This window comes from Aquarana catesbeiana, linkage group LG04 (genome assembly GCF_042186555.1).
Source record: "Aquarana catesbeiana isolate 2022-GZ linkage group LG04, ASM4218655v1, whole genome shotgun sequence".
Classification (NCBI taxonomy): Eukaryota; Metazoa; Chordata; class Amphibia; order Anura; family Ranidae; genus Aquarana; species Aquarana catesbeiana.
The window spans coordinates 226,389,223-226,402,354 of record NC_133327.1 but is presented as its reverse complement, the minus strand read 5'-3'; the positions used below and the strand labels follow the sequence as shown (position 1 = coordinate 226,402,354).

General features: G+C 40.4%; 1 protein-coding gene and 1 pseudogene across 5 annotated transcripts in view; one reads left to right on the top strand and one right to left on the bottom strand.

Moving 5' to 3' along the window:
• The window catches only part of NLGN1 (neuroligin 1), a 1,091,070-nt gene that overhangs the window by 72,914 nt on the left and 1,005,024 nt on the right, over window positions 1-13,132 (bottom strand). The window lies entirely within an intron of this gene.
• LOC141141469 (small ribosomal subunit protein uS11-like) lies at window positions 2,541-3,093 on the top strand (annotated as a pseudogene).

The window sequence follows — 13,132 nt, the reverse complement described above, 5'->3', positions numbered from 1 at the left end:
CTAAGTAGAGTCCTTAAACATTATTCAGGCCAGCCAGACCTGTTTAAACTCGTAAGTCTCATTTTTTTGGCTACCAATTCTTCTATGAGTATAATGTCATTGAGACTCTCAAGCCATTCAGGGAATGAAGAGGTGGTGGAAGATTTTCAATGTCTACGGATTAAGTGTCTAAATGCAAAAAAGAAAAAATGAAGAAGAGGGTTTTTTGCTAGAGAAAGTGATTGAGGTAAAAGGGTGAGTTCAGGAGTATTGATCGAGAACGATTCCTGAGTGAAGTCGTTGCAGAGACAGACAGCAAAGTCCTAAAGCTTGTGGACGGGGGGGACAGCTCAACCAGATATGAAGAAGAGTGCCCAGGGAAGCCTGGCAGTTCCCACATTAAAATTTATACCAAGAAAACAAAAGGAACATATAGTTGGTACATTTAAATGGGAATGCTGACTTAAGTTTTTTTGGGGAGTTCACACCCGCTTTTGTGTTTATCATGGCAGTCAGTTGCTTTGAACAGTCAGAAAGATTATTTACAGTATGTGAGTTAATCTTGCAATCTTTCAAACACACTACCATTGACACTTCATCAAATTATCGTAAAAATCAAAACCTAAAACATAAGACTGTAAGAAAAAGATTTTAACTTATGTTGGCACTGCATAATCCATTGTGGCAAAGACTAGAATAGTCACAATGCCGCAGTCCCCACACTACAGACACAAGGATTTGAAATAGCACTTACTAACCAACAGAAGATGAAAGACAAAGAGAGACGTCGTTTTGGATGATAGCAGTTTGGTTCACAGCAATCTGAATGCACACCAAATTTATCTTTTCAATATTTTCCAGATGAATGTTTGCTGAGATATGCTGGAGGAATTCCATGCTTTCTAAGCAAGATCAGTCGAGTTCCTTATTCTGTGCACGGTGTCAGCAAAGATTAAAACACTACTTATGCACATTTATACTAAGTGAATCCAATACACTTTACAGGCCTTGCAGAACTACTTTGCATTTTGTATCTGATTCAAAGGCTGTTTTATGTATGTCAGGTATTTCAACAGGATAGCAGCACCCATGAGATCTGCACTGAAATGCTGGCTACAATATAAGCATGAAAAGGAAAACAACAGATATTCTCATCATGCAGATTTATTTCACAGCTCACTCCACAAATTGCAGCAATAAATTAGATATGCAATTTGCAAAATGTACATAACATAAAACACTGTATCACAAGTGTTCTTTTAAAATAATTTTTCTGACATATAAGAGGCTAGCCTGTCCATCAAATACATGTAGTAATTATTGCATTTAAAGAAATATTATTTTTAGTAAAACCTAACAATCAATCAAAAATCATTCTTTACCTTTTCACTACTGTAGTAGTGCTCAAACTTAAAGGATAAGTTCACATTTGGAAACATGTTACAACCGAATTTAGGGTGGAACATGTAAAATGTTCCCAGTGCTGCAGCCGCCACCCACTGCCTATCCCTGCCTCCGTGGCAGCAGTATGGAGAGGAGTTCTCCGTAGTAGCTGTCACTGCTTGAAAACAGCGAAGCCATGTGGCGCTCTGCCCACACAGCCACATCATTCAGTGAATGAACTACAAACCCCAACATCCTTAGCAGCTGTTGGCTTGTAGTTCTCAATGAATGGAGCCCTTTGGTAGTTCATTGGGTCTTTCTGTCAGGGAGTAATGGCTTACCTATACAGGATGTACAGGTAAGCTGATACACTGACAGTGTGCAGGAGACCTGCATAGCATCAGCGATCAATTGATAGCTGGTGCAATGCTTTCCAGGCTCCTACTACAAAAAATAATAAATGCACATTTTTTTACCTGCAAAAAAATGTGCATTTATTTATTTATTTATTTTAAAGTGAACGTATCCTTTAGTTTTTCATGGGATGCCCTGGATTACCACACACTTGGGTTGATTTTCAAAAGAAATGGAGGCTGTTTACATTGGAAATTCATTGTTTACTTAGCTTAGTGAATAAAGGAAAGCTAATTTAAATTAAAACATCCAATCACATTCAAGCAAAAATCTTTTTTTCTCACTTGATTGGACATTTAAAGACAAAAAACATCACATTTTTTGTTAAGTAAATAGTCTTTATTCTTTTAGTTAATCAACTCAGCTGCATGCCTTATGGAATTATTGTTATGGTATAATTATGGTATTCTTTTTCTTTCACTACTACCTAGAATTTTCAAACTTTGGGATAGGGATAGGATAGAAAAATAATTTAATATTTGGGGGTTGTTAAGACAGAAGGTGGGATTCAGATATTGCTAGAAGTTGGAAGTCAGCACTTCCATTATGTGAAAAATGGTAAGCTATTTTTTAGATTGGAGGATCAATGTAAAAGTGGAAACCAACATGTCAGTGAACACTAGCGCACCATAGTTGTATAGTTTGTTTTCATTTTTTCCCTTCATAGTTGTTGCTACATGCATCTTTAGACCTCAGGCAACCCTCAATTCCTGTCTCTTCAGACCTCATATCAGCCTCAATTCATATACCTTCAAAATACAGATCAGTCGCCTTTCCTGTAGCGGCTCCTCGAGAAGACGTAGCAAAATGGCTCCACGTAAGGTTAAGGAAAAGAAGGAAAAACAGGTTATCAGCCTGGGGCCACAAGTGGCTGAAGGAGAAAATGTGTTTGGAGTCTGCCACATCTTTGCCTCCTTCAACGACACCTTCGTGCATGTGACTGATCTGTCTGGCAAAGAAACAATCTGCCGTGTTACTGGTGGAATGAAGGTCAAGGCTGACAGAGATGAGTCCTCTCCCTAGGCCGCTATGTTAACCGCTCAAGATGTCGCTCAGAGGTGCAAGGAGCTTGGCATCACAGCTCTTCACATCAAGCTGCGTGCCACTGGAGGAAACAGGACCAAGACCCCTGGCCCTGGTGCCCAGTCTGCACTAAGAGCCCTAGCTCATTCAGGCATAAAAATTGGTTGCATTGAGGATGTGACCCCCATCCCTTCAGACAGCACCCGCAGAAAGGGCGGTCACCGTGGTTGTCGTCTGTAGTTCTCCTGCTTTTGTCTTTCAGTTGTTAATAAAATAATCAGACCAAAAAAAAAATACAGATCAGTCCTTATTCCTGCACCTTCAAACTTTTGATGAGCCCCAATTCCTTCATCTTCAGACCTCAGATAAGCCCCAATTTATGCATTTTTAGACCTCCGATCAGTCCCAATGCATGCATGTACTTCAGACATCAGATCAGCCCCAAACCCATTTGGGGTTACATTACATTTGGAAATACAGGGTCCTCCTGTGGGCATACATATGGACTGCCAGCCTAGGGAGCTGCCATTTACAACCAATTACATTACATGTAAGCACAGAAGGCACACATGCCAAGTTGGCAAACCCTGTTTTAGATATAAGAAAAATATTTGGAAAAAAATGCCTCAAGTTCATTAGGACTTGCGTGTGGGTTTTTCCCCATGTGATAAGCTGTGGTTTATCGCATTGTGTTTTAGGGATCCATAAGTGGTTCCATAAGTAAAAGCCTAGGTTATGGGCCTCAGAGCAAGGCAAGCAAAGAGGGGGAAAGATTGGAGTGATAATTAATATCCCAGCACAGGCTAGGCAGATCTTACATCAGGCTATATTGCTCAACTGTATTTGCGTCTGCAAAATAACCTTATGGAGTGCAGAACTGGGGTGTGCTGTCTTATAGTGATGTCTGGATCAGAAAACTGGTACAGAACTGCAAATGTTTTGGAAAGTAGAACAGTTCATGTACATGTGTTTTAAATTGAAGCCAAGCTAAATGTATTTGTTTTCTTTTTTGCTTTCTTTTTGCATGTAAGCCTTATGTGGCCACCCTATGGCTCAGGACTATTTACTGCTTTGTTGACCCTGCAAGAAGGAAAACAAATGGTATGTTTTCCTTACAATCTTGGACACATTTTTGTATAATACTGTATATTTTCTATAGCTAATAAAGAAAAAAAAAGGTTTAGGCCCCTCTCACACATAAGTTCCGAATGGGTCCGCCTGTCAGTTTTTCAGATAACATGATCAGAATCCCCATTCTTCTCTTTGAAGCGGCAGATGTCAGCTGACACCTTCCGGCATCCCCTTCCTTGGGGAATGAACAAAATTGCAGGGTGTCAAAGGACAAGGTAAAATGATGAAGACCTCATGTGAAAGTCCTTGGTCACTGTCTAGGCCCTGGAACCAAACACATTGATACTGAAAAAGAGCAAAGGGCAAAACATTTGTCATCAGCGAGGCTGAGCAAGCATGAAGCAATCCTGCTTGAATCAGGAGAAATACAAGTGAAAAGATGTACTACAATCAATCCTGGTAGCTTTCTCCCAGGGAGGAGAGAAGACCTCGAAGAGGAGAGTGACCACAACTGCTTAAAACATATGGAAGAATAAATGCAGCAAATCTCCCCAGTAAAGGACACTCCTCTTGAAAATCCTGATCTGATCCTGTTTGTAAACGATCCATGCCTGTACAAAGATGGAGTCCCAAGAACAGTATATGTGGTGACAACATTGGAGGAAGTGATTGAGATCCAATGACTCCCTTCATCACTTTCAGGGCAGGTAGTCAAAGTGGTAGCACACACCAGGGCCTATGAGGTCACAAAGCATCAAACAGCCAACATCTACACTGATAGCAGGTATGCTCTCGGAGTAGTCCATGATTATGGACCCATAGGGAAGAACAGAGGATTCACAATTGCTGCAGGAGAACCAATTCAAAACTGGAAATATATTCAAGAACTTTTTGAAGCAGTCACCCTCCCAAAGGAAGTAGCCACCCTGAAGGTCAAGGCAAATACTTGAGGACAAACCATGGAAGAAAAAGGAAATAAGTTGGCTGATCATACTGCCAGGAAGACTGCTGAAATATCATTGGAAGCAATCATGACCCTAATTACTGATTTTGCAAAGGAAGAAGAAGAAGCCATAAAATATAAGGGAAAAGAAGAGAACAAAATAAAGAAAGCGAAAGAACTGATTAAGAAATTGCATGAATCTGCACCTGATGATTGGAATGAAATCATGGAAAGGGACGGAACAAAGGAAGACCAAGATGGGCTCTTGTACAAGGGGAATGCAATATGTGTCCCACCTCAAACGGGGTATGCTAAAAATAACCCAGGAAAACCGACCAGAGTAACACAAAGATATTTGGCCAAGCCACTTTTCCCTTTCCAAAGACTTTAGATGGATTACATCCAATTGCCCAAATCAGGCCAACACCAGTATGTTTTGGTGTGCATAGACATGTTTTCGGGCTGGATAGAAGCCTAGATAGAAGACAACAACAAGGCAGCTCCTTTCTGAAATAATATGTCATTTTGGAGTCCCAGAAACCATACAGAGTGACAGAGGAATACATTTCACTGCACAGATCATGCAAATTATATTCAAGGATTTGGGAATTGGGCAGGCCTTCCAAACCCCTATCATCCTCAGAGTTCAGGGAAGGTAGAAAAATATCATGGAATCATTAAAGGCAGGCTAGCTAAATTAATGCAGAAAAGGGAGGGCGGGTCATGTAAAGAAACAATGGCCAAAACTGTTGCCTCTGGTTCTTTACAGCATCAGGACTACCCCTAATTATAAGTCAGAGAACTTGAACCCTTATGAAATTTTGTTTGGGGGCCCACCTAGATGGGGTTGTATTTTCCACCTCAGACTGCTGTAATGTATAATGGTTTTTTTTTTTTTTTATGTAATTGTCTAATACAAGCAACTAACTGCGATCCACAAGCTTGTTTTTGATTAAATTCCAGAGCTAGATCAAGTAACTGGAACACATGATTTACAACCAGGTGATTAGGTCCTAGCAAAAGAACATGTGAAAGTACTTTTGGGACCAAAGTTTGAAGGACCCTACCAAGTGCTCCTGACAACTGACACAGCTGTAAAGTTGGAAGAAAAGCAGACGTGGATACATGCCAGCCATTGCAAGAAAGTACAGCCAATTTCAAAAGATGGGTAAACTACTGTTATGTAGTATTCTTATGGGCCAAGCCAAAAATTGGCCTAACAAGACCCCATAGGTTAAACCCATTTACCTTAATTCTGATTTTAACCACTTCAGCCCCGGAAGAATTTACCCCCTTCCTGACCGGGCCATTTTTTGCGATACAGCACTGCGTCGCTTTAACTGACAATTGTGCGGTCGTGTGATGTTGTACTCAAACAAAATTGATGTCCTTTTTTCCCACAAATAGAGCTTTCTTTTGGTGGTATTTAATTTTTTGCACTAAAAACAAAAAAGCGACAATTTTGAAAAAAGCACAATATTTTTTACTTTTTGCTATAATAAATATGCAAAATTTAAAAAAAATAAAAAAATTTCCTCAGTTTACAGCAATATGTAATCTTCTACATATTTTGTTAAAAAAAAAAAAATCGCAATAAGCGTATATTGATTGGTTTGCACAAAAGTTATAGCACCTACAAAATAGGTTATTGATTTATGGCATTTTTATTATTATTATTATTTTTTTTTACTAGTAATGGCGGCGATGTGCGATTTTTATCAGGACTGCAACATTGCGGCGGACAGATTAGACACTTTTGACACTTTTTTAAAACCACTGACATCTATATAGCGATCAGTGCTATAAATAGCAACTGATTACTGTATAAATGTCACTGGCAGGGAAGGGGTTAACACTAGAGGGTGATCAAGGGGTTTAAATGTGTTCCCTCACTGTGTGTTCTAACTGTGGGCAATGGGACTGACTCTGGGAGGAGACCGATCAGTGTTCCTATATACTAGGAACACACGATCGGTCTCCTCTCCCCTGACAGGACGTGGATTTGTGTGTTTACACACACAGATCCACATTGCTGCTCTGTCACGAGCGATCGCGCGTGGCCAACGGACTTCGCGGCCGCCGGGCATGTGCTCTGGCTCCTCAGTGATGCGGCGGGCGCGCACGCCCCCTATACCGCTTAAAGCCATTCTGCCGCTATCAAACGACGGCGGGCAGTCGACATGTGGTTAAGCAATAGACATGGCAACACTGAAATATTTTGTTTCGGAATTTCGTTTTCGTCCGAAAAATAAATTTATTTAGTTACTCCCAAAATTTGTTTTTATGTATTTAGTTTTTCGTTAAAAATTGCATTCGTCTGAAAATCCAAATTAATTAAGGTCGAATCTGTCATTGAAGGCTTATGGTGTCTGTCGAATGTGTCGCTGCTTTGTCGAATCTTCGTCGTTCATGTTGAATGTATATAGTTCAAACAGTAAATGGACTGGTGATAGTGATCACTGATCAGACAGGTAGCAAGATAGGGTATATAGAATCTATATAGAATCGCAATCTATAATATAGAATCTATAATAATAAATCCCCCCCCACAACACGGGCAGCCTCTGAGGCTATCACAACACTAGCAACACTAGTATCACTATCAAGTTCACAACACTAACACAATAGCAGCAGATTATTATGAAAAAGTTAAGTTGAACTGTAGCTTGCTTCATTATTGTTCTGCTGCTGTGCTTATGCTTAATTGCTAAATAATTCAGGTTCTCTGACAAACGGACCAGCTAAGATTGACTATCTTCTGAAATTATTCAGTGTGTATGTCTCTCTTTGCTAGCAATCGTAAGTGAAAGTAAGTTGGCTGTACATGTGTACTTACAGTGGGGCAAAAAAGTATTTAGTCAGCCACCAATTGTGAAGTTCTCCCACTTAAAAAGATGAGAGAGGCCTGTAATTGTCATCATAGGTATACCTCAACTATGAGAGACAATGTGGAAACAAATCCAGACAATCACATTGTCTGATTTTTTAAAGAATTTATTTGCAAATTATGGTGGAGAATAAGTATTTGGTCAATATCAAAAGTTCATCTCAATACTTTGTTATATATCCTTTGTTGGCAATGACAGAGGTCAAACGTTTTCTGTAAGTCTTCACAAGGTTGTCACACACTGTTGCTGGTATGTTGGCCCATTCCTCCATGCAGATCCCCTCTAGAGCAGTGATGTTTTAGGTCTGTTGCTGGGCAATACAGACTTTCAACTCCCTCCAAAGGTTTTCTATGGGGTTGAGATCTGGAGACTGGCTAGGCCACTCCAGGACCTTGAAATGCTTCTTACAAAGCCACTCCTTTGTTGCCCGGGCGTTGTGTTTGGGATCATTGTCATGCCGAAAGACCCAGCCACATTTCATCTTCAATGCTCTTGCTGATGGGAGGAGATTTGCACTCAAAATCTCACAATACATGGCCCCATTCATTCTTTCATGCACACGGATCAGTCGTCCTGTTCCCTTTGCAAAGAAATAGCCCCAAAGCATGATGTTTCCACCCCCATGCTTCACAGTAGGTATGGTGTTCTTTTGGTTGCAAGTCAGCATTCTCTCTCCTCCAAACAGGATAAGTTTTGTTTCCATCAAACAGTTCTACTTTGGTTTCATCTGACCATATGACATTCTCCCAATCCTCTTCTGGATCATCAAAATGCTCTCTAGCAAACCTCAAACGGGCCTGGACATGTACTGGCTAAAGCAGGGGGACACGTCTGGCACTGCAGGATCTGAGTCCCTGGCGGCATAGTGTGTTACTGATGGTAGCCTTTGTTACGTTGGTCCCAGCTCTCTGCAGGTCATTCATGAGGTCCCCCCGTGTGGTTCTTGGATTTTTGCTCACCGTTCTTGTGATCATTTTGACCCACGGGGTGAGATCTTGCGTGGAGCCCCAGATCGAGGGAGATTATCAGTGGTCTTGTATGTCTTCCATTTTCTAATTATTGCACCCACAGTTGATTTCTTCACACCAAGCTGCTTGCCTATTGCAGATTCAGTCTTCCCAGCCTGGTGCAGGTCTACAATTTTGTTTCTGGTGTCCTTTGACAGCTCTTTGGTCTTCACCATAGTGGAGTTTGGAGTGTGACTGTTTGAGGTTATGGACAGGTGTCTTTTATACTGATAACAAGTTCAAACAGGTGCCATTAATACAAGTAATGAGTGGAGGACAGAGGAGCCTCTTAAATAAGAAGATACAGGTCTGTGAGAGCCAGAAATCTTGCTTGTTTGTAGGTGACCAAATACTTATTTTCCACCATAATTTGCAAATAAATTCTTTCAAAAATCAGACTGGATTTGTTTCCACATTTTGTTTCTCATGGTTGAGGTATACCTATGATGAAAATTACAGGCCTCTCTCATCTTTTTAAGTGGGAGAACTTGCACTATTGGTGGCTGACTAAATACTTTTTTGCCCCACTGTAGTTCTAGCTATTTTACTGCTCCTCTTCTTTGGTTACAATCAGCTAATAACATTCATCATTATTTTTATTTTACTTCCCCCACCCAATTCCAGCAGCGATCTTTTCTCTCTATGTCAAATCTTTTCTCTCTATGTCGATTCTTTTCTCTCTATGTAGAATAATCTTGGACTAATAGAGCTAAGGTTAGGCACATATAACCACAGGTTCGATGGACACAGATTGTTATTGTCAGCATCATGTCAAATATCCTATCTATATCGAACTGTTGTCACAACGAAAATAAAAATAAGGCATTTGTTTATGTCGGATCTTTCATTTTTCGACATTCTGCACTTTCGTTATTGTTTGTTAAAAAAATTCGGACAAAAATGCATTTGGACGAAAGCGAATGCACATGTCTATTAAGCAATACAAAGCTGCCCAAATACCAACATGTCTAGAAATACCACAAATGTTCTATTATTGTGAAAATAAATTTTATGCTAAATATAACCTAAGGCCTTTTGGGATATCCCCTTGTTTAGTAAGAAAAAAAGTATACAATGTGGCAAATATCATAGAAAATATGACCAACCCAGATTACACTTTGTTTAGAGAAGGTAAATTTTCATGGATTCAACAAATTCTTTTTGTCCTCATAGGAATCATTGTCATAGGATTGCTTGCTTATTTGTTTTTCATGTGTGCTAAATGTGGAATACAAAAGATTACGACAATGGCAGTTAGAACTGAGGAAGATGAAACCAAGGAAGAGATAGAGTGTTATCAGGTAGTCAGATTAGCAGATTCATATGATGCCGAGATGGGTGATGTGAATGAGTAAATATATGTATCCACATACACCCTAAAAAGAGCTTTACTCCACTTAGCAGTAAAGTAGTATTGTGGACCCACTGGTATCATGCTAGGCAGGGAAGGAGGGAAATAAGTAGAATTATAGGGGTCTGATAATGTTGATACATACCGTGAGGAAAAAAAGTATTTGATCCCCTGCTGATTTTGTACGTTTGCCCACTGACAAAGAAATGATCAGTCTATAGATTTAATGATAGGTTTGTTTTAACAGTGAGAGACAGAATAACAACAAAAATATCCAGAAAAATGCATTTCAAAAAAGTTATAAACTGACTAGCATTTTAATGAGTGAAATAAGTATTTGATCCCCTATTAATCAGCAGGATTCTGGCTCCCAGGTGTCTTCTATACCGGTAACAAGCTGAGATTAGGAGCACTCTTTTAAGGGGAGTGCTCCTAATTTCAGCTTGTTACCTGTATAAAAGACACCTGTCCACAGAAACAGTCAATCAATCAGATTCCAATCTCTCCACCATGGCCAAGACCAAAGAGCTGTCCAAGGATGTCAGGGACAAGATTGTAGACCTACACAGGGCTGGAATGGGCTACAAGACCATCCCCAAGCAGCTTGGTGAGAGGGTGACAACAGTTGGTGTTATTATTCACAAGTGGAAGAAACACAAAATAACTATCAATCTCCCTCGGTTTGGGGCTCTATGTAAGATCTTACCTTATGAAGTTTCAACAATCATGAGAACAGTGAGGAATCAGCCCAGAACTTCATGGTAGAATCTTGTCAATGATCTCAAAGCAGCTGGGACCATAGTCACGAAGAGAACAATTGGTAACGCACTACGCTGTGAAGGACTGAAATCCCGCAGCGCCCGCAAGGTCCCCCTGCCTAAGAAAAAACATGTACAGGCCCATCTGAAGTTTGCTAATGAACATCTGAATGATTCAGAGGAGAACTGACTGAAAGTGTTATGGTCAGATGAGACCAAAATCAAACTCTTTGGCATCAACTCAACTCGCCGTGTTTGGAGGAGGAGGAATGCTGCCTATAACCCCAAGAACACCATCCCTACAGTGAAACATGGAGGTGGAAACACTATGCTTTGGGTGTGTTTTTCGGCTAAGGGGACAGGACAACTTCACTGCTTCAAAAGGACAATGGACGGGTCATGTACTGTCAAATTTTGGCTAAGAACCTCCTTTCCTCAGCCAGAGCATTGAAAATGGGTCGTGGATGGGTATTCCAGCAAGCAAAAGTACAAAATCAGCAGGGGATCAAATACTTTTTTCCCTCACTGTATATATTATATATATATACAGTATATATAATATATATAGACTGTCACTTTAAGAATTTATAGTATGCTTTTTTTTTTTTTTTTCTTTCCTTCTTAGATGTTTTGTTTCTATTCCTGAGAAAACAAAACTGTTGGATATGTGACTGCATGAACTGCTGATAAGAGCTGCTCAAAGGCTGCTCAAAAATAGGCTTTCATATTAAACCAGTCTGAACTGACCAAATACTGCTGAAATCTCTTTTTTTGCCAGTCACATGATGTTACTACCCGTTTAACTGTTAATTTTCTACTAAGAAGATATGGACCCTGATTGGACTAAGTTTACAATCACGCCTAAAATACGCCTAACACACACCCACACGCATATTTTATGCATATTCATAACTGTAAATTGTATAGTCTGTAGTTTTAACAATAGAGAAGCACCTTCGCTCACTTCATTTGCTACGTTACTGTGTTTTGCGTATTTTCTCCACTGCAGTGTATGGAATAAATAGCGCCTTTTTATTTTTTATCAATTTGGACTCACTGTCCCATCTTAAAAATCTTGTTTCAAGACTCCCTAAAGTAGTGAGTGTACAGCTTGTATAATAGTGTAAATTTGCTGTCCCCTCAAAATAACTCAACACACAGCTATTGGCCCCAGTTAGCCATTTTCCCTCCCCGGTGTCATGTGACTCAGTGTTACAAGGTCTCAGGTGTGAATGGGGTGTGAATGGAGTGTGTCAAATTTGGTGTTATCGTTCTTATTCTCTCATAGTGGTCACTGGAAGTTCAACATGGCATCTCATGGCAAAGAAATCTCTGAGGATCTAAAAAAAAGAATTGTTGCTCTACATAAAGATGGCTATAAAAAGATCGCCAAAACCCTGAAACTGAGCTGTATCATGGTGGCCAAGACCATACAGCAGTTTAACAGGACAGATTCTACTCAGAACATGCCGCGTCATTGTCGACCAAAGAAGTTAAGTACACGTGCTCAGCGTCATATCCAGAGGTTGTCTTTGGGAAACAGATGTATGAGTGCTGCCAGCATTGCTGCAGAGGTTGAAGGGGTGGGGAGTCAGCCTGTCAGGGCTCAGACCATACGCAGGGCCATCTTTAATATTGATTGGACCTTGGGCAAACATTTTCTTGGCCCCCCATTCAATTTCGCTCTCCACCTGCTCTGAGACATACAATAAATAGTAGCTAGACTTAAAGTCCGTTTACTGTATCAGATCAGGCAGCGATTGCGATTGCTTGCCAGAGGTTACAGTGTATCATTACCCCTTACTGACTGGTTGCTAGAGGTTACAGCACAGCAAACATGATTTCTGCTTGTTGATTGGTTGCTAGATATTACTGTACAATAATACTGCTCACTGATTGGTTGCTAGAGGTTACAGCCCATCATCTCCTCACCGCAGGGGCAAATTATAAATATGAATGCCGCCTTTATTTACATATCTATGCCACTGGATGCAGCTATTTACATATGAATGCTGCTGCTATTTACATATGAATGTCGGTTATTTACATGTAAACACAGGGTCTGCATGAGTCACTGTACACAACAATAGGGCAGAGCTGGGCAGCATTAGTAGCAGCACTTCACACTGAGATATCTGGACACAGCAAGGGAGTAAAACTTCAAGGGACAAGGGAATTTAAACTGGTATAGTTGGCAAGTACGAGGCAGCTGCTTTGGGCCCCAAAATAATGATAGGGCCCAGGGCAGCTGCCCCTTTTGCCCTGCCTTAAAGAATGCCCTGACCATACGCCACACACTGCATTAAATTGGTCTG